We start from the raw sequence: 16,790 nt of genomic DNA on the forward strand, positions 1-16,790 counted from the left end.
GAGTATCGTAGCCAAGATCAAACAGCTGGTCACAGGAGAAGCTGGTCTTGCACTTGGGGCCATGGAAGCCCACCCAGGACCCTCGCCCAGAGCCTCTGCCTCCACAGCAGGGCCTGTCAAGGAGTGCAGTGTCTTCCCTCCCTCCACACAGCCTGTGCATTCCCACCCTAAGACCCTCCCCGCTCTTCCCCTCCCATGCCTCAAAGCGGCAACCTGCGTGGACGTCTAGTGGGTGCTGGGCTCATCTGCAAGGACAGAAGCGGGTTCTGCACCAGATGGAGCTGGACCAGAGGCAGCTTGAAGACTCCGTGACGCCGAGCAGGAAAGTCACTGAGCCTCTAAATGCAGGCAGCAGGAGTTACTAATGTTAGAAGATGAAGGTTTACCACTGCAGGGCTTGGCGAGCCCTTGCCCAAGACCCTCTGCTGTTGCTTCCCTGACCCTCCCTGGTCATTGACAGGGAAGCTCAGAGATTTAGTGCTTTTAATAAAGCAGGTGGCCAGTGTAAGAGAAACTTTCAGTTGGGTCACTCTCCTGGAGGCTGGAGACAACGCTGGCTGAGCCTAGGGAAGTCAGAGGTCAGCTCCTCACCTTGTTGTACATCCTCAGGTGGGTCAGCAACTCCAGCACTGGTCGCCAGCGCATCCACAGGTAGGGACGGGCCTCCTTCCTCCTGCCTGGCTAGTGCCCCAGGGACCTCCCCAGTTTCCTTCATGGATTACTGTCTTAAAATCAAAAACCTAGAGTTGATTTCAAAGCTGTCATGGGGTAGAGAGGAAGCACAGGGGCTGAGGGCCAGTCCGGTCTGGTGTGCATCCAGACTTTACCACTCACTGGTGGCGTGAACTTGTGGCCCCATGTGAGTTACTCCCACCTCTGAGTTTTGGTTTTCTTTGCTGCTCAGTGGAGCCAAGTTTCCTAACCTCTAGGCTGCACTGACCATGTCTGCGGCACTTTGCTTCTTGACATTGTTTGGTGGGTGACTTGCTCCTGTGGGTGGCTGTCTGCTGCCCTGCCTGGGAGTCCCCAAAGTCAAGGCTGGGTCAGGGTCTGCATCCTGGGGAGGCTTCCTGGGGGGGTGGTCAGCAGCGGGAGATGCCAGCCACTCCTTCCTTACAGCAGCCTCTGGTCTTAGGGCTCAATGAGCTCTGGGGGCACTCCGAGCCCCCTGGGATTTGCAACATGTTCCTGCCCCGAGGATCAGCTGAGAGCTGCCTGCTGCCGAAAGCAGACTTCTCCTTCCTCAGAACTTGAAACCCTCAGGTCTGAGTCCCATATCCCCATGTTGGCATGGGTAGCAAATATGGGGTGGGAGGAGTGAGCAAGTCAGAGAGAGAAAAATTAATGGGTTCATTGACAAATAGAGACAGAGGTACCAGGTGGGCTTTATGCCCTCTCAGAGAAGGAGGTACACCTGCACACCTAGGGGCATTCACACAGAGAGGTGCGCGCGCGCGCGCACACACACACACAACTCGCACAGCTGGCCAGTGGCAGATCCAGCATTTGGATCTACATCTGGGTGTCTCCAGAGCGCTCCCCTTTGCCAGGGGAGAGCAGAGCTTCAGGGCAAGCAGAGACCCCGGCAGAAGGAGTCTGGGGTCTACAGGGGTTGGTGTTTTTCCACCAGCTGAAGCCCTAGAAACTGAGCCTCGGAAAGGAGGTTCAAGGTCATGACTTTGAGGCTCAGAGAAGCCCTTGGGGCCGACCACGTCATGTTTGTCAGCCCCGGCTCTCTGGGAAGCAGACACTGAGAGGGAATCTGGAAGGTGAGAGTTTCATTTGTGAGTGAAACCTGTGAAAGATAAAAGGGAGACATCAGAATTGGGTGGGGGAGGTTCTGATGAGGGTCTAATCAAGTTTCCATCAGCCCCCTGGGGTGCACCTGAGTAAAGGCTGGCATCAGCAGTCCCATATGGGGCAGGAATGGCCACACCCAGTATCTGTGCTGTGCTCCGTCACTGGAGAGCAGGGCCAGGCCTCAAAGACTCTGACAGGACCCAGAGGCACTGCGACCACCTGCTCTCCTCACGGTGGGTGGCCAGTTTTTCTTGGAGTCCCGGCAGGGTGCCTCTGTGACTGCCACGCCGAGCCTAAGCCTAAGCTTTGGCTTCCAGTGTCACTGAGGTGGTTTGGGGGTTGTTCTCATCTCACCTGAGGTTTCAAAACTTGGGCTCCGTCTAACTGTGAGATCTTCTCAGTGTCCTGCATTGGACAGGTCTGAGATCCTGGAGAGATTTCGTGAAACTTATAGAGAGCTGAAGTTCTTGATCGGAGGTCCCTGGATGGGCTTCAGGGATGCCAAAATTCCCTGAACCCCTTAAGCTTGAGTAAGTGTAACAATGATTTTATATCCTGTTGATGAGTTTAAGTCCATCCCAGGTCGGGTGGGAACACGTTGCTGGATACCTCTGCAACCAGGAGGGGAAAGAATATGGAGCTCAGAAGCCATCTGTGGAGGGAAGAGGGTGCAGGGAGGAGGAGCAGTGATGGGAGGGAAGGTCACCTCTGTTGTAAATCAGGTCATCAAGTGTGAAACTAGCCAGGGTTTAAGCCAACAGTTCTGAGATCTCAGGGAGCAGACACCCAGGGGAGCCCAAATGTAATGTTTACAGGCAGGTAGGCATTCTCCTGAGCAGAAAGTGCAAAGATTTCATCAGATTCTCAAAGGAATCTGTTTAGGTTAGGTTTGTGCTGCAGTAACAAACCACCCCCAAATCTCAGTAAATGAACACCTAAGTAATTTACTTCCTCCCCTGATAAACCCCACTGTATGTCAGGTGATGCTCAAGGACTGCCGTCCTTGGTGACCCAGGGATGCCAGCTGCCTTGATCCTGTGTCTCACCAACTCAACACACAGCTCCACACTCTTCAACGATGGGGAAGAGAGAGCTGGAAAGCCCTACAGGGGTTCTTCCCTTCCTCAGCCCAGAAGTGATGCATGTCTCTCCCCATAGACTGGAAGTACTTCCTAGCCCCACTAGCTACAAAGGAAGCTGGAAAGCGTAGTCTTCTATGCACCTAGGAAGGAAAGGAGAGTCTGACTTGGTGAGCACAGGTAATGTCTACTAGAGGTGGCTCAAAAGATTAACACACTTTGGATCAGAGAAGTGGGTTCTAGAACACTTATTTGTAGATCAGCTGTGTCAGCATTATTTGAAGTTTTTGGAAAATGAAGATTCCAGGCCACAGTCCCAGAGAGCTAGATCCTGTGGTCCAGGAATCTATATTTTAACACATCTCATGGGTGAATGTGCACACAGGTTTGGCAGCCTCTGGAGTGGAGGGTCTTCTAAACAGAAGGCTATGAGATGCCTCAGAAACCATCCCAAGTTTTTTAAAAAATGGGCCCTCAGCTGACCTGCTCTCCTCTCTCTACACCCTCCATGCTGCCAGGTTGGGAGCTCACCTGTGTCCTAGCATCGTGTGTGAGGGCAGTCCTTTTTTAAATTTGAGACTTATGCCAGCTTTGGCCCACTTCACTGATGCAGCAACAGAGGCACAGAATGTTCCTGTAGCTGGGAAAGCACACTGGACCTGGCACTGTGGACTCCTCTCCTCTTTTGGGATAAGGAAGAGGCCAGCTCCAGTGTCCAAACCACATCCGCAGAGGGCGTGCTTGCCTGGCATTTTTCAGGGTCATGGAACTTTAAGACACTGGAAGCAAAGGCGAAAAGTGTGCTAAACACCCTCATTATGGCCAGTTCTCTTTTTGCCACTGTTGTTTAATTCCACCGGGAGAACAAGATTGGAAAAACAGTGCTGTCTTAATTTGCCGGAAAGAATAAGATAGACAAGTTAGACGGTAACTGAGGGTAATGAAGCTCCAGGAGGACATCGTTCACATTCCCTGAAACCAGGGCCTCCTTCTATCATGACAGCCTTTCCTGTTTTTGGAACTGATTCTCTTCTGGTGCTGGAGTGGGGCTGGCTCCCCAAGTTGCGCAGCAGGCAGGCACTGGAACTGGCTTGGACTGATTCATGAGAGTCCATTGAGAGCCAAATGTTAAATAGTCAGGAATTTTGTGAGCAATTGTTAAGCCATCAGTAGTTTGAAATTGTTCATGGTGGAATATTTACACCACAGTAATTAGCAAGTCAGGGCTTTCTTTTTCTTTCTTATTTTGGAGTGGGATGCTGGAACCCCACTCTGTTAAGGTCTTTGTAAATGGGCAAATCAGATTAAAAGGAGGAAGAGACAAAGCTTGTGTCTCTCTGGTGCCTACAGAACCCCATCGTGTGGGGGGAGACCTCAAGAATGTATTAATTAGTGAGCATTTCACCAACAGCACCCCTGGACTTGAAATGGGTCTCCCAGAAAAGGGTTTATAGGTTTACTGAAAATGGGTTCACAACTGAGTCTGGTAACAAGCAACCCTGCCAGGCTAGATTCAGAACACCTGGGGACCAGGGGCAACTCTGTTTGGGGGAGGGTGTCACTGGTGTACACGGGGGCATATACATCTATGTACACATGAAGGCCTATTGTCACTGCACAAGGGATGTGTGTTCATTAATGCAACAAGGAGTGTGTTTGTAGTGTCCATGGGAGATCCTCTTTGGTGTAGGAGCATCTATGTGACCACCACTGGTGTGATTAGGAGCACGTGAATGTGCTCCAAATTGATTCCACATGTAAGGAGCTTGGAAGTCTCCACTCAATCCCAACAAGAATTGAAAAGCTGAACAGGCTGAAAAATCAACAACTTTCTTAAGAGAGAGGAGGACAGAGGGAAAACCACTGTCCCAAAATTGGAGAGACAGGTGAAAACAGGGAGTCATGGCTTATCAGAGCAGAGACTCACAAGTAGAAACCACTGCTGGAACCAGCACCAGGGTAAGAAGCCCTGAACTGTAACTGAAGAATTGCTGGAGGCTCAGTGCTGATAAATCTGAGTTAAAAACTCGAGAGGACCCAGCCATAGGGCAGCCCTACAATATTGTAAGATTTACCTCCAGGAGCTTGACAAGGTTCCCACAATAAATATTGGAGAAAAATCCCCTCATGCTTCCAACAGGGGGAGGAGGAAAGGAACCATCCTGAAGTATCCAGAACACTCTATTCTATTCTTCTTGACAAGGCCTGTCATCTGGGAAAACTAGTTCACAGATCCCTAACATTCTGGGGTATTAGAGCCTAACCGACCTGGGGAAGGGAAATTCTGTCTAGCCATCCCATCCTACTCTTGCCATCCTGTCCCACATAAGAGGGGAGAAAAAAAAACAACAACTGAGAAACGCTTGTGAAGTTGACAGTCCAGAGGCATAGGCTCACCAAAAGACTGAGACCTAATCATAGGTCTATAGAACAATCCCCCCTCTCCCCAGTGTACACACCCCAACACCACATTCCTAAAGGCCTATCACCAGCAGTTTCTTTTATCCAGTGCATCATGTCTGGCTATCAAGAAAAATTACAAGGCATACCAAAAGGAAAAAAAATAAAAAACACAACACAATCTGAAGAGAGAGAGCAAGTATCAGAAACATACATGGCAGGGATGTAGAAATTATCAGACTGGGAATTTAAAACAGTTATGATTAATATGCTAAGGGCTCTAAAGGATAAAGTAGACAGCATGCAAGAACAGATGAGCAATGTAAGCAGAGAGATAGAAATCCCAAGAAAGAACCAAAAAGAAAGGCTAGAGACATAAAAACATTGTAACCAAAATGAAGAATGCCTTTGATGGGCTTACTAGCAGATTGGACTCAGGTGAGGAAAGAATCTCTGAGCTAGAGGATCTATCAATAGAATCCTCAAAAACCAAAAAGGAAAGAGAACAAAGACGCAAGAAAAAAAAAGAACAAAATATCCAAGGACTGTGGGGCAACTACAAAAGGTATAACATACACATAGTGGGAATACCAGAAGGAGAAGGAGTAGAGAAAGGAACAGAGGGAATATCCGAAACAATAATGACTAAGGATTTTTCTACATTAATGTCAGACACCAAACTGCTGATCTAGGAAGCTCAGGGAACACCAAGTATAAAAGCCCCCTGCCCCTGCAAAATACTACACCTCCACATGTCATCTTCAAACTACAGAAAATCAAAGATAAACAAAAAATCATGAAAGGAGCCGGGGGGGGGGGGAAAGAAAAACACTTTACCTATAGAGGAGACAAAGCAAGAATTACATCTGACTTCTTCCTCAGAAACCAGGTAAGCAAGAAGAGAGTGGAGTCAAATATAAAATGTTGAGAGATAAAAAGCACCAACCTAGAATTCTATACCCTGCAAAATTATCCTTCACAAGTGAAGAGATACAGACTTTTTCAGATGAACAAAAAAATTGAAGGAATGTGTTGCCACTGGACCTGCCTTGCCAGAAATGTTAAAAAGTTCCGTAGAGAGAAGGAAAATTATAAAGGTCAGAAACTCAGATCTACATAAAGAAAGGAAAAGCATCAAGGAATAAGTGAAGGTAAGATAAAAAAAAATTTTCTCATTTTAATTGATCTAACAGATAACAGTTTACTCAAAATAATCATAGCCACAATGTATTAGATTATGTTTGTTTTTGTATATATCTTATGTGTACAGTCCTCCTTCGGTATCTGAGGGGAATTGGTTCCAGGACCCACCACGGATACCAAAATCCACAGATGCTCAAGTCCCATAGTCAGCCTTCTATATCCTTTGTAGCTTGGCATCCGCCAATTCAACCAACTGTGGATCATGTAGTACTATAGTATTTATTGAAAAAAATCTGCATATAATTGGGCCTGCATGGTTCAAACAAACCCGTATTGTTCAAAGGTCAACTGTACATACATGTATATCTGCTTTTGTATGCTTATATATAAGTGAAATGAATGACAGCAATGATACAAGGGACAGGAAGAAGGAATTAGGGTTATTTTACTATTATAAAGTATTCACACTACCCATGAAATGGTAAAGTGTTTTCTGAAAGTAGGCTTGGACTAGTTGTAAATGTAAATTGCAAACCCTAGTGAAGCCACTTAAAAAAGTACAAAGAGAAGTATAACTGATATGTGAAAAGAAGACAGATATGGAATCATATAAAATGTTCAGTTAAAAGCACAAAAGGCAGAAAGAGTCCTTACTGATTTTTTTCCAACTGTATGACATTCTGGAAAAGACAACACTATGGAGACAATAAAAAGATCAGTAGACGCCAGTGATTGGGTTGGGGGTGGGTAGAGATGAAAAGGCACAGCACAGAGGATTTTTAGAGCAATCAAAAATACCCTGTATGGGGCTTCCCTGGTGGCGCAGTGGTTGAGAATCTGCCTGCCGGTGCAGGGGACACGGGTTTGAGCCCTGGTCTGGGAAGATCCCGCGGAGCAACTAGGCCCGTGAGCCACAATTACTGAGCCTGCGCGTCTGGAGCCTGTGCTCCGCTACAAGAGAGGCCGCGATAGTGAGAGGCCCGTGCACTGTGATGAAGAGTGGCCCCCACTTGCCGCAACTAGAGAAAGCCCTCGCACAGAAACGAAGACCCAACACAGCCAAAAATAAATAAATAATTAATTAATTTAAAAAAAATACCCTGTATGATATTGTAATGATGGATATATGTCATTACATACTGGTCCAAATCCATAGAATGTAAAACACCAAGAGTGAACCCTAAAAGTAAACTGTGGACTTTGGGTAATTATGATGTCAACTTAGGTCCAACCTTGGTGGCAAATGTCCCATTCTGGTGAGTGATGTTGGTAATGGTGGAGGCTAGGTATGTGTGGTAGTGGGGGATATATCAGAAATTTCTCTTCCTTCCTCCCAATTTTTTGTAGGCCTAAAACTCCTCTTTAAAAAATAAAGTCTTTAAAAAAAAACAACAAATTTATTTTCATAATGTTCTGAACATCAGAAGTCTAAAATGGGTGAGTAGAGTTCCATTCCTTCTGGAGAGTCTAGGAGAAGTTTCCTTTCCTTTCCTTTTTTATTTATTGTTTCCTTGCCTTTTCCATCTTCTACAGGTGGCCGGCTTGCCTTCACTCATGGCCCTGCATCATTCAATCTGATGCTGTCATCACATCTCCTCCAGCTCACCTGCCTTTCTCTCTCTCACTTATAAGGACCTTTGTGATTACGTTGGGCCCACCTCGAAAATCCTGGATCGTCTCCCCATCCCAAGATCCCTAATTTAATGACATCTGCAAAGTTCTTTTTGACATGTAAGGTAACATATTTACAGGTTCCAGGCATTAGAATGTGAATATCTTTGGACAGCCCTTATTCTGCCTACCGCAGTCTGTCCTCTGGCCCCCAAAGAGTCATGTCTATTCTACATGCAAAACTCATTCACCCCATCCCAACATCCCCAAAAGTCTCAATCCATTTAGAGCATTAACTCAGAGTGAAAAATCTCATCAGCTCAAAAGCCCCAAATCTCAGGATCTAAATCATCTAAGTCAGTTATCTGGTGAGATTCTGGGTATGATACACCCTGGGGCAAAACTCCTCTCCATCTGGGGACCTGTGAAACTAGAATTGGACACCTCAGTGTCCTCATCCATAGAACAGGGATATTAATAGTTTCCACCTTGTATCAGAGTTCATCCAGAGAAGCAGAACCAGTAGCAAATTAGATATACGTGTGTGTGTGTATGTGTGTGTTTACTAAGGGATTTATCAGAGGGAACCAGCTTCTGCAGTAACAGTGCAGCTGGCTAAGCAAGGCTGTCTCCACATCTGATGCTGGAGCCCAAAGTCCACAGGCAGGCAGTCAGGAAGGGAAGATCACAAGCAGGATGGAAGCCCATGAAGATGGGCTGAACCCATGTCTATTCTGGTTGACTCTGATCTTGGTGACAAGCGTATCTGCAGAAGCTGGGCTCTTTGTCACGGAGCTGAACACACCACACACCTGACCCAGGAGTCAGAGAGCTGAAGGAAGATCTGGGGGAATGGAGAGAAATTGAAGGCTCAACTTGCTTCCCGCTGACAATCGGCAGACCAGCAGCAATTTGTGTCCGCCAAGTCTCATGAGTTGTACCTCCTTTGTACCCATCCTAACAGGAAATGTGGGTAGAAGGGAATTCTGGGAACAAAGCTGTGCCCAGGTTTTCACATTAGGAAGCCATCACACACCTCCTAGAGCTGCTGGAGGAAACAGGCAGCGTCTGAAAAGAGCTCAGTTCAGTGAACGCCCCAGCGATGTCAGGGCTCATCACTGTTATTATGATGGTTATCACATGACCTGGCCCATCAGTCCACATGGGGAGCGTGTTTATGGTGAGTGGGCCCCCTTTCATGGAGAGCCACACTGATGATCATGGAGAGAGAACCTTCTCTCACAGAAAACATGCTATTCCATCTTCCCTTGGAGTTCAGGAAAACGTAATTAGTCTCAGGCTGGAGGAGGCTGAAGGAGGGTGGATAGCCATCCTTGAGGGCTGGAGAGTATGAACTTTCTGCAAAGCTGGAGACCTACTTTGCTGGGACCAAAGTAATGTGCAAAAATATAAAGGATGCAAAGAAAGAGAGAACCTATAGACCGCAGCAGTGGGAGGCTGGAAGCTGGAAAAGAGGGATGAAACTGGCTGGAGAGGAGCCAGTGAGATGTAACTGCAGCAGGAACACATCTGGGTTTCTATTTGTGTGAAATGAATGATCCCTGATCCAGATGTGTTGCCAGATTTGGGAGAAGAAAAAGGAAATGTCCCACAGTTGCTGAGAACCCCGAGGGCTGAACCTTACAATATGGGTTCTGGGTTCTGGTTTTAAATTTCCTTAGTTGTGGAGTCTAAGTTGAACACAATGGGATCTTTCTGTGAGGCCTGGTGTCAGGGTTGGATTTAGGGTTGGGTGGAGGGGTGTTCTGGGGTCCATGCAGGGAGAGGTAATTTTCTTGGAATGAGAGAGAAGGCAGAACTGAGTCAGCACCAAAGGTGGGATGGGTTGGAGCTGGTAGGACTGAGGTTGGAGGGGTGAGGTGGCAGTGAAAGGGAGGGTGACTCAGAGCTGAGAGGGAGGGGCAGATAGTTCCAAACAGGGCTGCGGGCTTTGGAGAATAATATTGCAAGTAGGGAGGGGCAGGTATGAGGTGCTCCCTGTGTGAGTGGACTGGGGGTGGCAGTGCTAGCAGCTCAAAGGTACAGGAGTTCCCTGGACCTCCCAGGTCCGCTGCTATAACAAATTATCATAGACTGGATGGCTTATAAACAGCATTTATTTCTCATAGTTCTGGAGTTGGGAAGTGCAAGATCAAGGCACCAGCAGATCCAGTGTCTGGTTCCTAGAGGTTCTTTCTAGCTATAACCTCACATGGTGGAAAGGGTGAGGAAGGTCTCTGGTCACTCCTATAATGGCACTCATCTCATTCATGGGGCCCCACCCTCATGACTGAAGCACCTTCCAAAGGCCCCACCTCCTAATACCACCACAGGGGATACTAGGTTTCAGCATATGAATTTGGGGGGGACACATTTAGTCTCTAGCAGGGGTAATAGCACCACCAAAGATTGCAGTGGGGGTAATATAACCTGAAATATGCAACAGGCCCAACCCAGAGCATGGCATATGGAAGGTCCCTGATAAACAGAGCCCCCTCTCCACCCACCCCAGGCCAGGACAACACCGTCATGCTTCTGGGACTCGTGTCCTGCTCCACTCACTTCCTCCTGGCTGTGACTTTGGGCAAGCCCTCCTGAGCCTCAGTTTCCTCATTTGCAAATTAAGGATAATAATAGCATCTTCCTCCAAGTCGAGGTGAGGACTCAGTGAGATGATACTTGTAATGTGCCTGGCTCAGGGCCTGCACAGAAGGCACGCTCGATTAAAGGTAACTGGCATCACCTCGAGCTGGGGGCTCTGCAGGGGCCTCTTAGTGAAGCCCAGGACCCATAGGAGGGTTGTTCCCACAACGATCATTTGCTTCAGGTGTTCTTTCCAGAATCTTCCATGGGATCCTTGGCTGTCCCTCTTCTGCCCCCTGGCCATTTCCTGTCTCTCTGTCCAGCTTTGGCAGGGCCGATCTGACCTGAACTTCATCTCTGGAGATGGATTCTCTGTGCTCACAAAACTGTCCATTTGCTGTCGGTATCCCACTGAGATCGTTACTCTCCTCCACCTGGTTAATGGCTGGAGCACAGTGTTGTTGGGGCAACTATGAACAATTCAGACTGCACACGCTCTCCTCACTCCCTCCTCACCAGCAATTTGGGAAAATGCAGCCAGTTCTTTAGACACTTCATGTAAAAAGCGGAATTTCCACAGTATGAGCTCTTCCTTTTTTCCTTTCTTTTGTTTTCTTTTAAATGACAGTCTCCCTTGCTCATCATTCTGTCTCATGGAAGATCTCAAAAGAGTGATGATTCTAGGGAATTCATGAACTCTTGGGAAGTTGCGGCTCCTAAAAACATACTCATTTACAGCGTGAAATATGGCTCTGCGTGTGTGTAACCCCAGGCAATTTCATGGGGCCAGGAAGGTGGGGGCTTGAATTGCTTCTCTGTAGAGCTGTCTGTAATTACCTGCTTCTTACTGGTGCTCATGGCCTCAGTTTCAAATTGAGAAATCAGAGAAAGTGATGCAGCAAATGTGGGTCTCTCAACCCTGCATCGGCCCTGTGACGCAGCCAGGTAAGGTCCCACCTGCACTTTTCACCTGTACAGCTCCCATGAGCCCAGACCCCTTCTCTGGCTGACTCCACTTTGGGGCTCCAGGCCCTAACTCTGGACATTTGTCCGTGGCCTTGGCATGGGGTCTGTGAGTCTTGCTCTCCCTAATGTCTTGCTCTAGCCTCTCGGGTCCTTCCCACTGCAGAACCAAGCAGACGGCCTGGCAGGTGGGACAGAGCTGGATTTCATACCATCCTCAGGCCTGGGCAAGAGGCTGTGCCATGGGCAATATAGAGGACCCTGCTCTGTCCATGCCCGCCCCATGGCATCAGGAATCTCTGGAGCCAAAGCGGTGATGGACCCACCTGGAGGCTACCTGACACCCTCACAATTCTAGACACTTTCTGGCACTTTTTGGTGCCTGGGACCCCAGAATTCCCTGCCCAGGTGGCCTGAAGCCCACTTCCTGACCCAGGTCAGCCGTCAGAGGTAGAGTCACAGTGAAGAGGAAGCAGGGCTCACATCTCTGATAAGAGGGCTTGTTGGCATAGCTGAGACCCTTCTGTTGCAGGTGGGTTTCTGCCATGGCAGGGGTGGAAGTGTCCAGAGGTTGCTGGAGCCACCAGGGAAATGAGAGTCACCAGGGGGACACTGTCCCTGATCCCTCAAGTTCTGATCAGTATCAAGTTCCAAATTTCAAAATTCATAGAATCATAGTATCTCGGGGCTGCAGGGACATTGGTCTAGGCATTAAATGAGAACCTGATGTGACAAGGATGAGGTTTATCATCATGCCCGTGTTCATAGCCATCCCCTCCACTCTGCTCCCAAGAGCAGGTTAGTCTCTGCCTACTCAGCAGGAATCTGGGACCTTGGCCCACAAGAGCTCTGTTTAAGGACAATTTGCTTATCCTGGAACCCAGGGCCCCTGTGTCGTCCACACAGAATGATCTTGACTGCCACTCCCCCAGAAATGCTTGGGCCAGGGACATTGGGAGGCCCCTCTCAAGGCTGGCTGAGCCCTTGGAGTTTGCAGACAATGAAGGCTGCTGAGGCAGGGGTGCAGAGAAAGTCCCACAGCTTCCCCAAGTGTGGGCTCTGTATTGGAATCAGCCAGCACAACACCAAACTTATTGAGCCCAGATCCCCACTGAGGGGTCCACCTGGGGCAGGCGGACCCAACTCAGAGGATCTAGCACTGGGCACTCTGTCCACACCTATGTCAGTGTGAGGGATCTCCAGGGGGCTCAAGGGCCACACTCAGCATCTCTGGAGGGGAAGGGTTTCTGGCTGGTCAGCAGCCAGATGCTTGGGTCTCCACCATGAGCATGGGTAAAGCACGTGCTCATGGCGTCTCCATCTGAGCCCATCCCTAAACGACCTGCCCCAAATCACCCAGGAGGAAGTTAGAGCCGAGACTGAACCCAGGGCCTGCTGATCCCTTCCCTAGACACACTCTCTCAATCCCAGCAGCCCCGGGGGCTGGTCTCCCAGCCTCTGCTCCACCCCTTCACAGACAGGATGCTCACCACCTCCCGAGCCAGCCAGAGCATCTCATGGTGTTCTGTGTGGAAGGAAACAGACCAACACACCTGTCCAAGTTCTCCAGGCCCTAGGACAGGTCCTGACCATCCTCTGAGTCCCTGCCCTGCAAGTGGGGAGGACAGGGCACCGGCCAGAGGCTCAGGTTCAAGTCCTGGCCCTGCATCCCCACCGCAACCCCCCGAAGCTGCTTCCCCCTCAGGAAGGGAGACTCAGACACATAAAGGATGCCTGTGCTCCCCAGCCTATGCCACCCCGTGTTCTGGGATTGCCGTCATCCTTGTTAGTTTTTTACCATAGTCTCCTCTGCAGGTTCTTTCAGAGCTGGGAGCTCATTCTCAGGGACCCACCCCTATTCTCATGATCTGCCCCTGTTTGGACTCTGAGCTCCCCTCAACAAGGTTTAATCCACTTTTCCAGCCTGAGGTTTATTCTTTTCTATTTGTTATTCAAGTTGGAACATGGCAGGTCAGTGCTGTGTCTCAACAGGGGAGAGGTTCAGGGTAGAAACACAAAGCCTCTGACCACCCCCTAAATCTCCTCATATCAGAGCTGGGGGATGGGGCACAGCAAAGCCCAGTGGAGGCCAGTGGGAGACTGAGTTTCCCACCTGAACTTTACCTGTGACCCCGTGTGACCTCACGCAGGTCACTGCCTCTGTCTGAGCCTTGGACTTTTTTCATCAGTAATGTGGGGCAGAACCATGCCCTTGGCTACCTCCCAGGAAGGTTGTAAAAAGAAAATGGAAGAAAAGAGGAAAAGGGACTCTGTTGATTAGAGTGTTCAGTGTATTAACCTTGAATGTAGCTATGAGGTGGTCAAGGGTCAGCATTTTACTATCAGCTTTATGTTCATCTCTTCTAGGTTTGTTGTTTGTTTCTGTTTCTCTCCTTTCCTGTGTTCTTTTGAATTAGTTAAATCTATCTTTTTGAATTCCATTTTTATTTATCTATTGGCATTTTAGCTATACCTACTTGTATTTCTTAAATGATTGATCTAAAGACTACAAAGCACATCTGTAACTTTTAACCTTGCATCTGTGTAAGTCCATTTTGTGCCTTCCCTCATTATCCTTTGTGATATAGTTGTCATATATATTATATCTACATACATTATAAATTCCACAATGCAATATGATATTTTTTTGCTTTAAAGAGTCTGATGTATTTTAAGAAAATAAAATGAAAAAATAGTCTTTTATACTCACACATTTCTCATTTCTGCTGTTCTTCAATATTTTCTTGAATATTTAAATTTCCATCTGGCACCACTTTCCCTCAGCTTAAAGAACTTTCTTTAGTATTTCTTATAGTTCAGTTCTGCTGGTTATAAATTCCCTTAGTTTTCTTTTATCTAAAAATGTCCCTATTTCACTTTTGGTCATGAAGGATATTTGTGCTGGATATAGAATTCTGGATATAGAATTCTGGATTGACCATGCTTTAAAGATGGAATTTGATTGTCACATGACCTCCATTGCTTCTCAGTAGAAATCAGCAGTCAATCAAATTGTTGTTTCTCTCCATGTAATATGTCATTTTTTCCAACTGCTTTCAAAGTTTTCTCAACTGGGTTTCAGTAGTTTGACTATGATACACCTAGGTGTAATTTTCTTTGAATTCATTCTGCTTGGGGCTTGCTAAGCTTCATAGATCTGTAAATATTTGTCTTTCACCAAATGTGAGGAATTTCCAGCCAATACTTATTCAAGTAGTTTCTTCCACCTTTCACAGACATTCACACATGTGTCTGTACACACACACATTCTTCTATGGCTGCAGTTCCATATATATTAGGTTTTTCTTTTGATATTATTCTACAGACAACTGAGACTCTTTTTTAATTTTAATTTCTATATCTTTTAGATTGGAAATTTCTATTGATGCATCTTCAATTTCTTGGTTCTTTCTTCTGTCTTCACTTTTCTGTTAACACATCCACTGTTTTTTTTTTTAATATTGTATATTTTAGGTCTACAATTTCCATTTGGTTCATTTTTATAGTTTTATTTTGCCGCTGGGATTTTTAAAATCTTTTCATTCATTATTCTGAACATATTTTTCTTTACCATGATGAGTTTAACTATAATACCTGCTTTATAATTCTAGCATTTGCATTATCCTTTGTCTGATAATTCTAACGTTTGGATCATCCTGAGATTGTTCTCCACTGACTGCCCTTTTCCTGATTTTAGTTCACACTTCTATATTTCTAGTAATTCTGGATTTTATCTTGGACATTATTTTATTTTTTATTTTTGACCGCGCTACATAACTTGCGGGAACTTAGTTCCCCAATCAGGGATTGAACGTGGGCCCTCAGCAGTGAAAGCACAGAGTCCTAACCACTGGACCGCCAGGGAATTCCCTATATCTTGGACATTATTAAAGCTATTTTATAGACATTTTGAATTCTTCCAAACAAGGGTGGTCTGTGTCTGCTGGCTCTGGGGGCAGATGCAGCCAGTGCAGACAAGAGCTTCTACTTAGCTTGGGTGCCTGTGCACCTGCTCCTAGCAGGCCTCCCAGGTTCCATTACTTCCCAACTGCAATGTGTTCCCAACATGGCAGAAAAGAAATCTTCTCAGAATACATAACTGGTCACTTTCTTTCCTCCCTCTGGCCCTCCCTGCACTGCTCCATGGCTCCTCTTCTCTTGGGATAAAGAAAAGACCCACTCTGTTGGCCTGAAAGACACTGCACAGCCAGGACCCTCCCTTCCTGGGATGGTACATAACAGCCCCCTCCCTCCAGACCTTTGGGCATCTCCATCCCCTGTGAGTGACACTCTTCTTCCTGCCACAGGCCTTTTCACAGGCTCCTTGTTCTTGTAGTGTTCTCTTGACCCCCCTTTCCACAACATACCCCTCACTCTTTAATCCCAGCTTACCCATCATCCCCTCAGGGGTACCCTCTCTGACCTTCTGTGACAAGGTCAAACCCCCATCTATATGTCTTCATAGCACTACAACCCTCTCCCTTATAGTATTTATTACAGTTGTGAATTCACATTAACTTATGATGTCCTTTAGTATCTGTTTGCCAAACTAGACTGTCAACTCCACAAGGGCAGAGACTGTACTGGTCATGGCTTACATTGTAGTCCCCAGGGCCTGGCACAAAGTGACAGTGTAATGAAAACATGTCACAAGGTTGTGTGGTTAGGAGCTTGGCCTTGGAAAACATGCTGCACATCTCAGTCCTAGGACTCACTTCCCTTTAGGAATATGGTTTTGACCCTTGAGTGTGGTTTATTTTAGGCAGAACATTTTTTTTTTTTTAATTTTTATTGGAGCATAGTTGATTTACTATGTTGTGTTTAGGCAGAACTTTTCATTGCAAAGGCCAAATGGCTTAAGCCATCTCTCCCACAGGGTGCAGAAAGCCTGCTTGAGAATGAGGTCAGCACAAGAAAGTAGAGATAGGAGACTGAAGGCAGGAGATAGAGCCCCAGATCCAGCCACCAATGAAGTGAGTTCTTCCCCTGTATTTTCTGGTTCCATGGGCCAATAAATATGAATCCCCTTTACCTTAAAACTTATAATATTATTTTTACAGAAAGAAATGTATGAGTTCATTACTTAAAGTTTCCAAGGTAACCAAAAGAAGAACTATAAATATAATAATGTTAGCAGAAGGGGAGACCGGCTGGTAGAATGAGCTAAAGCCTCAGTCACTCCGGAAGCCAGGAGATGGTGGTACAAACATG

This window comes from Balaenoptera physalus (genome assembly GCF_965194825.1).
Source record: "Balaenoptera physalus genome assembly, chromosome: 1".
Taxonomy (NCBI): Eukaryota; Metazoa; Chordata; class Mammalia; order Artiodactyla; family Balaenopteridae; genus Balaenoptera; species Balaenoptera physalus.